The sequence below is a fragment of the Trachemys scripta genome, chromosome 3 (assembly GCF_013100865.1).
Source record: "Trachemys scripta elegans isolate TJP31775 chromosome 3, CAS_Tse_1.0, whole genome shotgun sequence".
NCBI classification, from domain to species: Eukaryota; Metazoa; Chordata; order Testudines; family Emydidae; genus Trachemys; species Trachemys scripta.
In genome coordinates this window covers 92,968,412-92,981,296 of record NC_048300.1, presented here as the reverse complement: position 1 = coordinate 92,981,296, position 12,885 = coordinate 92,968,412, and the positions used below count along the sequence as shown (strand labels likewise).

The following is a 12,885-nucleotide window of genomic DNA, read 5'->3' as shown; positions in this document are numbered from 1 at the left end:
CATACCTGTACATGCGTGCAGAGAAGCTGGTTGTTCCTGTCACAATTTAGAAGTTGAATTAGGTGGGCCAAAGGTTCTTTCCACCCAGAAATGTCTATTTCTATGGTACTGTAGACTCATCTAAGGTTGGTAATATTTATAACAATCTCTAAACATATAAATAGCTACTAAATAAATAGCTATTACCAATTTTTGCCATCCTGTTTTTAACTTTAATTTTATAATTAAAAGTAAAAAATGTTTCTTGTATTAGGAATAGAAGGTGGGTTATTTTTTAAGCATAATAACTATCTGCAACAGAATACTTGTTTAAAGGAGTTTTATTCTTTATAGAAAGTTTGGAGGGTTATGTCGTTTTCAAGTTTACCTGATGGCAAAATACAATTGTACAATAAACCAGATGAGCTAGCAAAATGCATTCAAAATGGAGGTTTACTGGTTGATAATCTAGGAAGAAGTTAATATTTTGGCCACTGGAGGAGGGTATGTTTTGCACTGCTTGAGAGCTCTTCCTTCTTCTAAGAAATCCAGCCTTTCAAAAAAGTGAGATGCAATATCATTGAGTGTTTAAGAAGCCATTTAATTGGTATATTGTTTTACATTTGTATTTATTATTTTTAGTCTGTTACAAAATATTAATATGAAACTGAAATGTGAGTTTATTGTTGGTCTCTCATGCTGTACTGATTCTGTAGACTTGTATAACGAAGTGCTGTTGTGATACAGGGAAATACATTCTATTATAATGATAATATAGAAAAATAAAGTCAGAAATTAAAATCAGTGCTTACAGCACAGTAGTCAGTGGCCCTTTTATGCCTAATAAGGTTTCCCAAGAGACAAATGTATCTGTATATGTTTGACACATATGGGATGTGGGAATTCTCATGTGAAATCCCAATCAAATCATTTTAGAGGCACGATAACGTCTGTTCAATTCACTGAACACCAAGCTATTCTTTCAGGAACTAGGATCTGCTTGTTACTTACATAGGTCTTAAAATCAGGATGACTGACTGGGGAATACTGAATAAACTCTATTAGCACATGAGAACAGCAGAACTGAAGGACGAAGTGCTGCAGACACTTTTATGGTCACCGTTTGAGTCTTATGAGGTTATTTACATAATTCTGTTCTGCAAATACATTCAGGTATTTGCATCTGTTATGTTAAAAGGCTGCCATTCTAATGGAATCAGTTGGTTATAGTGTCGTGCAACTCTAAGGGTTAGTACGTTATTTATGATACATGTATTTTAATCAGTAGCTTTTTTCATTGCCTTTTGTTTTATATTTTCTATCTCATGATTCAGGCTGTATTGTTAATATCAATGTAGATTCCAGTGTAAAACATTCCCTACATCAGGAAATTCTGGAAAATGTGGTATTCTGCTCACTAATGAGAATTTAATATTTTGGTAGAGTGCTTTGCATTTTTACCCCTCGTTGTCAAGAGTCCATAAAACTGACAAACTGACTTCCATTTATAGTTCCAATTTAAGCTGTTCAATAAACTTATCAATGAAAATTGATTTATATCAAGTTGGCCATTCACATCTGGTAGCTTAGCTAAACAACATGTATAAAGGAATTCCATAAAGAATATATGTGGATATTGATAAGAACTGAGCTAGTGATAACTAATAAACATTTTTCTTTGGGCAGCAAAGTACATATATTTATCTTTAACAGAGTGACCCACCAAAGCATTGTCAGACAGCCAATCAGATAAAGGTCAACTATTGAGCACCCAATGAGTCAGTACATTGAGCACCTGAGTGACTTGGGCAGTTATACCGTTTTTTTTCAAATGGAGTATTTATATTTGAATAGTACGTTTTTAAACATAGTTTAAAAAGAAATGAAAATTCTCTGAAATAAATGTAATGTTTAAATGCTGCTTATTTTTGAGGTTTAGTAGCTCAAAGGAGATTGTGAATACTGAAAGCAAAAAAACAATTAAAATATGTAACATTTTACTCTTTTTCATTTCCTTGCACTTTTCATTTAGCCAGACTAACTCTCCCCCACACTGTGATTAAAATTGGAAGGAAAGACTAGCTAAAAAAATCAAGAGATTAAGGAGGAAGATATATGATTTTTCTTCAAATTGTCTTTGTTCAGTAGTACAGGGGCTTAAGTTTCACATGTACATAAAAAAGGGATGCAACTAGAAAATATATATTTGATTCTATGCAAGGTGTCCAATATTTGTTCTATTCCAAAAGCACTTTGGTATGTTTATTAACAGATCAGTTTCTTGATTTATCGTGCATAATACACTAAGGCCAGTTTCAGTTTGAGGATATATCTACACTGCAGGCTCGCTGCTTGTTGTTGCTCAACTCTCCATCCCACCCACACTCAAAATCCTTAAAAGCGTATATAAGCATGTGTTGAACTCATGCTGGCATGCTAGGCTGGGATATGGGGCAAAGTGCGTGTTGAGCTGTGAGCGGTGTCCCCACTTTGAAGTGTGGAGTGTGCTCATGTTTAGGTTGTCCTCCAATTCCATACCCATAATTCCGTGTATCTTCCAGCCCTTCTACCTGCTCACTTCCCTCTTGCTGCCTCTGCAATGGAAGCTACCTGCTGGTTTATATACACTTGCTTGGTGTTTAACCCTTCATTTCCATGTGGCCTACTCCAGTTCCTGCCCAGTTCAGCCCAGCTCTGCCAAACAGTAAGATGTCCACCCCCTAGTGTGCTGCTAGCTGGCCAGAGGAGCACGCCAGGGTTGTGGTTAATGGGGTGTGAATACAGCCAGGATCATGATTTTGTGAGAAGCACCTGAAATATCCACTTTTATGAGACCATCTAGATGATACTGGTGGAGGTGAGCATCAGCTGGACTGGTGTACAGTGCAGGGCATATATCAGGCACCTAAAGATCCTCTACTGCAAGGCTAAGGCTAGCAACAGCAGGTCCAGCCACCCATCTATATGCACCTTCTGTGAGTTTGATTGGGTACTTGATCCCACCACGAGCACAGAGCCCACCATTCTCCATGACATACTTCTGAACACAGACAGTCTGACGTTTAGGTCGGCGGAAGATTATGGGAACAGCACCGAAGGAGACAGCAAGTGGATCAAAGGGCAAAGTCCCAGGAACAGACTACAAAACCGGAAGCCCAGGATCAGCCCACACTGCCAGATGGGCTAGTAGGTGTCCTGGATGAATTTTCTGAGGACAGTTCAGGGATGGTCCTGGGGAACAGTCTGGCGAGGGAGTGATGTAGAAGTAGGAACTGGATCTGCAGCTGGGTAAGTGGCACCTGCCATCTTTATTATCATGGGGAAAACTATAGCATAAGAGGCAGGGATTTCTGGATTATGACCAATAAAATTATTGTTATGGAGGATATTGCATGCAATGAGATAGGTCTAGCATTCACTGAGGGCTGTTGTCCTCCCCCATTCTCCCACCACTAAGTGTGATTCAAATTTATTAAGGCTTGCAGTCTTAGCAAGCATGAGTGCACATCTCTGCAAATACTGCTCTCTTTTATAACTCAGTCACACTGGTGGAATGATATAACTTTATACTATAACTAGCATTGAAACATTATCCCAGATAGTAAGGATTATAAATTGCAGTGTCTGTATTAAGTGGTAAAAGTCCTTGGTGGACCTCAGCGCTTGGCCTTCTGGTTCTGTCCGTTTGCACCATACTGTCTAGTTTGAGGCGGGGGAGGAGGAAGAGGAAGAGGAGTGAATAAGTTCAGCTGCTAGCAAGCCTCTGCATCCTAATTCAACACCCTGTTAATGAATATTTCGGCAAAATTATTTGGACAAATAGTTTAGTCACCAAAAAAAAAAAAAAAAAAACAGGTTTGGTTGACCCATATTGTGAATCTAGCCTCTCATTTCTTTTACTTTTATGTCAAAAATTGCCCAGAAACTAAAACAAAATGGAAAATTTCATTCAACCGGAAACAAAATGTTTAACTTTTTCAAATTGCTGATTTTTTTTTTGGACATTTTTGGATTCTGTTTGACACAAACAAATTTTTTTCTGTTTTTCAGAGTGCCAGCAAACTGAAAAAATAGTTATTCACCCAGCTTTATATTGGTGTTCACTCAAATTTTCCCCCACGCCTGGCTGGTGATGCTTGAGAACTTTTAATACAGGAGAAACTCACGATAGTTTGTGAGATTCCTGGGTAAGGCAAACTTCCAACAGCTGTCTGTGACTAACTAGCCCTCTCCATTCCTTGATATGCTGTTCAGTCACCAGGCAATAAAAAATCTCCTTTGCATGGATAGATGGAATTCCACCTGTAGTCTGGAAAATTTGTCCCTTCTTTTAGTCCATAATCTCCAAAATAGTAATATCCTTTAAGGTTTCCCTGGCCCGAAATAATGTTGAAACCAATTCTGGTAACAAGGCCCTGGTCTCATTGCCCTAGCCCCCTGCCCCAAACCAAATCCTAAAACTTTCTTTGTTTGTTTGTTTAATTAATTAATTGAGATCCAGCTTCATTACCAGTGAGACTGACCATGCAACTTGGATTTCAGTTAATTGTACTGTTCTGCACTGTTTTTCACTGTTTCATAGACATTAGCATTTATTTCACTTGGCACATTTGTAAATAGTTACTTGTGAAGAGGCAGCTGCTGTGCCTGCAGTGGCTTTATTAATATATTTTTTTTCTTTTCATACTTTTGGCTTTGTTAATGCATTGATTTGGTTGCACAATCTGTTGGTGTGTGAGAACCTGGAAAAGAACAAAGAGTCAGGAAGTTGTATCTAAAACTTTTAATACAACATCAAACCTGCAGCAGTTTGGGATAGCCAGCATCCAGATGCCAATTGCAACTTGTTTCTGGATAGGTATGGTTTCCCTCAACTGAGTGTTCTGGAGCTGGATGATTGGGGCAAGCTCCTTACACAGCTCCATAATGGTGGCCTTCCTCATGTGGCAGTTCTGGAGCTGCTGCTGGTCATCCCAGGGCTTCCTGACGATGTGACCCAACCACACTGTGCTAGTTGTCCTCTACTAGAAGTGCTACTCTACAGTTGGGGACTCCACAGTGATTACTGCAAGCATCAGGTCTCTCCAGTCTGACATGGAAGAAACCCCCTGTAGTCCTGCCATCTCCTTCCGTGGTTCAGAAAACTGCTGCTGAAATGTCATCCAGAGTCTCACAGATGAATGTCTACCCTGCTATATAAACATTTCAGCCACAAGCAGGAGCAGCTCATCCACTGGATCCATGCCTTGGCACCAGCTGGAAAGAACAGAAGTGAGGAAAGTGTAGAGTCAGAAGTGCTTCAGCTAAATGTACTGGCAGGCTAAAACCACTGCTACACAGCGGTCTAGGAAGGACAGACAAGTTCTCCCACAACACACTGCAAGCCAATTCCTAGAGTGGCTCCATTTAGCAAGATGCTACAAATCCCCATGCCAAACAAATGTAATTGCAGTGCCAGTGTGCTATAGGGCACATGCGGCTCTGCAGAGTGGATGCTCAGAGGTGGGCTTGGCTAACACATGCAGGCACACACTTCTGTGTAGACATATCCTAAGACATAACCTAACTCTTCCTATGTCACAGTACCACAGAGGTCAGAAAACCAGTAACATCTACTTCCTGCTGTTTAAAGGGCCTACTCCCTGCTGAAGGGAGTAGTCAAGACAAGGGACGACCAATATACTGATAAAGGAGATTAGCTGAATTCTGTCCATACGTTGTTTTTGTGGGGGTTAGCAGTGGGAATGGAGAGGAAAGGGTAGATTTTGGATATGTTATATGTTTGGATTTTGTGACCACCCAAACATGGGGGTAATCTTAAGAGAATAAAATGAAAAGGGGGATATAACGATTACTATATAACCCTGCTATATGTTGGATGAAGGAACATTCAAATCTGTTAGTTGCTTAATCTCTCTCTTTTTTTTAATCAGGTCAAATTCTGCCCTTGTATACACATTCAAAAGCCCTGATAAGGTCAGTGGGAGTTGCACATGTGCTGGCAAAATTTTGACCTCAGTATAATGCATGAGAAATATGTCAGCAGTTTGCTTTTGCTTCTATTCTCTTGTTTTTCTGAGAATCTCACATCGGTCAGCTAATTTGTCTAGTCTTCTATTAACATAAGAATATAAGAACATGGGATTTGCCATACTGGGTCAGACCAGCACTGCCTGAAGTTCAATATCCTATATCAGGCAGTGGACAATGTAGAATACTTCAGAGGGAAGGTACAAAAAACTGTAGTTGACAACTATGGATTAACCTGCCCACATGGGGATTTCTTTCTAATCCCCGTCAGTTAGTGGTTGGCTTGTACCCTGAAGCATGAGAATTTATATCCCTTCTAAAATGAATAACAATAATAATGTACACTATCTACTGTAACTTTGGATGATCTCACTATACAGATAATTGTCTATTTATCTATGTGAAGTTAGGTAACTGTTTACATCACCACCTTTTGTTTTCTATGTGGCTGTTATTGCACATCTCATAGCAGTGAACAAATATCTTCCATGATGCAAATAGCTGAGCACCCTCAACTCCAAGTAAAGTCAGTGCGAACATCAAGCCGAAGATGTTACTACATATATTAATCCTTTATTATTGGATATTCCTTTTAATATTCATATTCCCTTTACAAATATTTCATCCAAGGTAACAAAAACACACATCGTTTATCTGAAATACCTTGAAATGATGTTATGGTCTGTGAAGCACATGTAGGGTCATTTAGTTTCCTCTTGGTATGTGCACGTAAATTCTTTTATAATAAATGGAAGTTACGCAGAGAGTAGGAACTGGAACTGAGTATTCTCCCCTTAAAACAAAAGCAAACTACCACTCTCCCCGCAAACCCTCTGTTTTCTGTAAGGTTATAAAACTCAGAGGCTTATTCTGCCGCTGGTCAATACACATTACCCCCTGTAATGGGAATTACATGTGTGCATCAACAGTAGAATAGACTAAAGAAACTCAGGAGAGTCTATAGAAATAGACTAAAGAAATATTAGTCTAAAGAAATCTAGAGTGATATGATGGAAAAAGTAGAGTCCAAAGAAACTCAGTGGTACCATATAATCTTGCTTTAAGTGATTACTGTAAATAAAAACTACTGTAAATAATTACTAATTGTACAATTACAGACACAGTACTGGTTATAGAAACTTGACAATGGAGATTCTTTTTCACTTGGTAAATTTAGCTTTTTTTGTTTGTTTCGATTTCTAACTGTGCTACTTATGAAGCTGGAAATGAGTATGGATTTTTTGTTTATGTTCTTGTTTGTGCAGCAGCATCCCCAGCAATTGTCAGGATTATTTTAGGAAAAGATTTAACTGTTTCTAGGGTGTCAGCCAAAGGAACACAAGCTGGTATAAACTGACAGCATTTTCCTTTTTATGTTTAATGTGTACTAATATTTTTCTGTGGTGCTAGAAGAATAATGTGCCTGGAGTTGGCATCCACTGCAGAAAAATAGATTTTTCTCTTTAAAGTGCTTTGAAAGGCACCACTTTGGCAACACTGGAAGTCTCTTGTTTAGTCACCACCTGTTTTTTATCTCTGCTCCCTCGCTGCCTTCCTGCAGGATGAGTCAGGAGTTAATATAACCCAGCCCTCTCTTTCCTTATCTCCACCTTCTCTCTAAAAGTCCAAGCCAGCAAAAGGAAGGATGTTCACGTTGGCTTCTCTTTCCCTTAATGTGGGCAGCTCTTGCTGTGCCCTATGAACCCTGGGACTCCAGCACTAGGGTAGAAAGACTTGAGTGCTATGCCCCAGTTATGTTTCAGACAAAACTAAATTATCGTAGGTGGTGACCTTAGGGACATTAATTTTTCTATCCACCTACACCAGTATTGCCAGGCTCAGAAGTTCAAAAATCATGGATCAGATGCCCCAAAAATCAGGAAACTGTTTTATTTTAAATATTACATCATGCTTTTTGGGCTGTCTTTGGATTTTTGAACTCTTCCTGCCCACCCACCCACTGTGTGTGTGTGTGTGTGTGTGTGTGTGTGTGTTTGCCAAATTTATAGTCAGGTGATCTGACCCCTGCCACAGGAGCTCTTGCTGGCTGCTTGAGGGTGTGGACCCCAAACCTCAAAATTATCATTAATTAATTATGCACACCCCAGCTCTACATCTGACACTCCAGATGTAGATTAATTAATTAATTCTGCCTGCCAGCCCCAGGTCTGTCCCAGCCTCAGAGCTGCATCTCTGCTCCTCCTGCCATTCCAGGGATTATTTACTCGCTCTGTCCCTTCCAAGGCCTGGTGATGCCTGGCTGGGAAGGTATAGGGGTTGAGAAGCCACAATTGCCCATAGCAACTGTTCCTCCTTCCCCTGCCCCTCTTGGGAGAATGGTGCCAGCTCCAGAGGGGAGAGGGCTCTGCCTGCTTCCTACAGCAGTTCTGATTGGCTGCTCTTCTCCAGGAAGCAGGGAAAGCAACAAATCAGAGAGGGGTTTCCCTCCGTATGCGGGGTTGAAATTTGTATGAGGGCAGGAGCTTCTCCCATCATGGCCAGATTGGCTCCATCAGGGGGCTAGAATTGCTTTCACTGCCATTCCTGTTAGTTGCTTCCCAGATACCAAAAAGAGGAGAAAGCACGTGAGATCTTATGGATGGTTCTGCCAAAAGCCATCCAGTCTGGTTCAGCATTAGAAGCCTTGAGTCCTAGGGAAAGAGGGGTCAGAAAATGGGAGGTCCAAAGCCAGGAACCCTACAGATGGTTAAAACCAGGCACTGGTTAATAGTAGTACCCTGAGAACCTATGCAAATCAGGAGCATTTGGACCATCCAAGCCCCCTGAAGGGTCACTGGAATCAAATGAGGGGCAACTGCTGGCCCAGGGTGCAGACTCTGTAGGGCTAGGGAGCTGTAGCAGAAGGAGCTGAGACAGAAGATGTGGGAAGAGTCACTTCACTCCCCACTGTGGGGATGGCAAATGGACTCAGCTGGGAAATGATCTGTTTCAGTTCTGATGAGAAACCCATAAATCAGAAGGGCGTTTTCTGTTGTTCCTGCAGAAGCGAGGAAGAGACAGAATTATTCTGGGACTATAGTTTTACTATTTGTGGAGCACTAACCAAAGGCGCAAAGACACGATTCATACCAACAATATTGCTCTTTTCAATGTTTAATGCACAGCGATATTTTACAGTAGCACTGAAACGGTAGAATCTATGGCGCTAAAGTCCACTGGTGGAAAATGTATTTTTTCATTTCAAGTGCTTTGAAAGATGCCAGATTAACAATACTAGAGACAGAAGCCTCTGCTTTGTTCACCACCAGCTTCTGTCTCTTCTCACCTGCTGCCCTCCTGCAGGAGGAGTGGGATGTTAATTTTGGGATAAGGGTGGATGGCCCAGCAAGCTGGAGGCTCTCTCTGGAGAACAGTAAGCTAAAGCACAAGCTCTCTCTAAACCACTCAGCGAGGTGAGGCAAGGAGAATTTTGCAGGGAATTGGAATCTACCTCTTACCATGTCCTTCCACAGGCTCTTTGCTGCATGTTTGTCCAGAGGCTCTGCTGCTTATCAGGGTTGTACAGGCAGAGAGAAAAGGACTGGACTGAGGGCTCCAACTTCCACTGCCCCTCTCAGCTGAGGGAAAAGGGCTTCAGGTTAGTGTGTAGGCTCCATCTCACACACCACAGCCTCCTGCAGGGTTCATCCAGAGGCTGGAGAAACATATTTGGCTGGTCTACATGGCTCCTCCTCTTTCACAATGGCACTCAGCACAACGCAGCCTATGAAGGCTGCATGGCTACTGGCTGGTCCAACTCATTCTGGCTCCACTTACTCATTGCAATACGCCACATGATACATATTAGGCCAGAGAAGGGCTGTTGCTTGGTCCAAATGACTCCAGGGAAGGGAAACAGGGCTGCTGCCTTTCAAGTCAACATTGCAGGACTATGTTTCTCCCTGTGCTAAGGAGGATTGATTCAGGACAGAGCCAGAAGCCAGATTCTTAGAGGGAAGGCAGATCCCTGACTCTCAGGTCTTCCCCATCTCTGAGCAGAGAATTTAAGCCGTTGCCTTCCTTTGCTTCAATATACTTCACCATTCAGTTCTCCTCTATCCTCATATCCCTGTATGGATTGGCGATGGAACAAGGAGATGAGAGGACTGAGGCATGAAGAATATTTTAAGAGGGGTCCTGTGTATTTTATTCTGGCTCGTAGCTCTCTTTGTCCCTTGTCCCTTTCTTGGTAGATGGAGTCATAACAGTCTATTAGGACTGGTTTTCTTCTACAAGGTGGGAAAGAAGTAGTATTTGGAAAGTGATTCAGTGGGGCCTAATGAAATTTAAAAAAGAAACTTGAGCAAAAAATGCATTATGGTATCAAAAAGGTCAATTCAAATGTGTGCTGCATGCACAAAGGCATCACAGCACTGAGTGGGGGGGAATAAATTCTTTCTAGACATTTGTAGTGGGGCTACACCTGAAATGTATTGCACTGAGTTTTGGGCAGAGAAATGCTGATAAAAATAATGAAGGGACTAGAGAGATTGGGGAAAGTTTACGATTTCACACATGCATAGTTGAGTCAGCATAGAGTCTGCGAGGACGTTAATTTGTGTAAATATCTGAAGAATGTGGTCTGAGTGTATTCTGAAAGCCACAAATCCCAAGGAGGGAGAAACGATGTTTAGTGCACAGAACTAGAAGTACACCTCTACCCCGATATAACGTGACCTGATATAACACGAATTGAAATATAACGCGGTAAAACAGTGCTCTGGGGGGGCTGGGCACTCTGGCGGATCAAAGCAAGTTCGATATAACGTGGTTTCACCTAAGGTTTTTTGGCTCCCAAGGACAGCATTATGTCGGGGTAGAGGTGTAATAGGATAGGATGAAAAATAGAAAATGTAGGCTGACTATCAGGACAAAATTCTGGACATTGAGGTCTGTTAGAATGTGGAACAATCTCCCAAAACAAATAGTGGAAATTCTGTTTTTTAGGACCTTTTAAAATGGCACTGGAAAAAAACACTAGTAAATATACAAGAGGCAGCAGTCTGACAGTAATAGAGAGAGAGATTAGATGAGCCAATGGCATTCTGTGCCATTTCTAACACTTCTGAGTCTATGAAACCGTAAACGTTGGCTAAAAGGTTAGAAATGTTAGGAGCTGGAAAAGGCTACGCAGCCCAAAGTGCTTGTCTTTATAAAAATTTGGACCCTCCTTTTCTTCTTTTTCATCATTTCTATATCTACTGTATATTATCTGTTTATGTTTTTCTAATGTGGCCATCAACATAGAACCTAGCTCAATCGTCTCCTTCCAAAACCAAAATCTGTTGAAAGTAATGAATGTTTTCAACACCTCTATATTATGTTTTTTTTTGCAGGGAGGACAGGGCCTGGTAAGGAAATTACAAAGTAATTTTTAATAACACTATAAAATAGATTTTGTTAGGTAATTTAGGTCCCCATATGAGGTTTTGGTAACAAAAAGGTTGAACAAGACATAAGCTCAATAGAAATGCTTTAATGTATTTTAAAAAAAATATTTAGAGGGTTTTATGCATTTAAACATTCCTCTGCAGTTTTTTCAGCCTAACACTTGCAGTACTGTTGGATTTCATGAGAACCAGAAAGCGAAGTTCATTTGAAATTGGCTATAAACAAATATTAAAGTGACTGGTTTGTTGTTTTTCATTCCCCAAGCTGAGTGAAATGCAGTAAGTTAGCAAACAGCGTAGATGGCCAAAAGTTAGATTTTAAAAAACTGTTTCAATGCTGAAAGTCTTAAGTCACAGTTTGTAACACGGATATCAAATTTGGTTTTTAACAAATATGATTTTTAAGTGGAGAGTGTCCCTTTAAATTGCTTAGCTATATTTTTAGCTCATTTTCTACCTCAGAGACCGAGGCAAACTTAAATTGCTCCAGGAAACACCAGGCAGAAATGGAAAGATCATGTGACAGAGGGGAAGGGCTTAAGAGTCGGTGGGGAACTAATCCCTTCCAGGGCCACTTCAGACAAGTACCCAACTACTTAGTGGTAAAAGGGCGGAGGGCAATGACAATAAAAAACCTGTTCCTTAATGGGGCACGTGAGTCTCCTGTTCCGTTTCCGCACATATTTGCCAGCGTTCTGCATATGTTTCTTTTCCAACGTATGCTTACCCCCACGTATTTTATTATTTTTTTGTCCAACTAATATATTTCTAAGAAATCCAGCTCAAAACGGTTTAAAACGTCTCCAAGATTTATAGCATAGGGAAAGAAAACCATCTGGACTCCATTAAGATTTTCCTGGCAAATTAATAACGCTGACAATGTATCTTCATCAAACATCTCCAATAACAGCAATGGTAAGTAAGTTAAAATCATGCTTACAGTGTAGAGACATGATTCAAAGGGGCCTTTACGGTTTAAGATAGTTTTCCCATCCCTAGGCGAATGGTGGTGCTAGTACTTTATTTTTCAGTCACTGTGTTTCCTCATTTCATGGTCATATCAGCCTCCTGGTTACTGCCAGTAAACGGATCTCGTCACAGCTGAAAATACAGGCACACATGCACAGCCATTCACTGGGCATGAAATTGTAATATTTCATCCGCTTTGTTTTTGCTTTAAAATAAGAAGACTGGTTGCAAGTCATACACTCCTGTGAAAGTAGGTAATCTTATTTGTTTCTTGGTCATTTATGTCTTGATTTATATTTATGGTAACTTTAGCCCATGCGTTTGTGTGTACATACAGTGGCTAGGTGTGTATTCTTCCATGTTAGTACATTCATCCACTGTGCATTTTACAATGTAGGTTTATGAGAGCTGATCTAAGGGATTCTAACTAAGCCTGCTGCAGTGGAAACTGGCATCTGGGATAGTAATGAGCTGAGCTGTAGTGTGAAAAGGGTGTCCTTTTCGCAGAGTAGTGATG

The 12,885-nt window shown here is 40.7% G+C and overlaps 1 protein-coding gene across 1 annotated transcript in view; it reads left to right on the top strand.

Moving 5' to 3' along the window:
* Window positions 1-12,527: 12,527 nt before the first annotated feature.
* ESR1 (estrogen receptor 1) overlaps window positions 12,528-12,885 on the top strand; it is a 287,989-nt gene continuing 287,631 nt past the window's right edge. The window contains exon 1 of the mRNA XM_034765395.1: window positions 12,528-12,618. The gene's annotated coding sequence lies outside the window, so the exon portion shown is untranslated. The remainder of the gene's footprint in view (window positions 12,619-12,885) is intronic.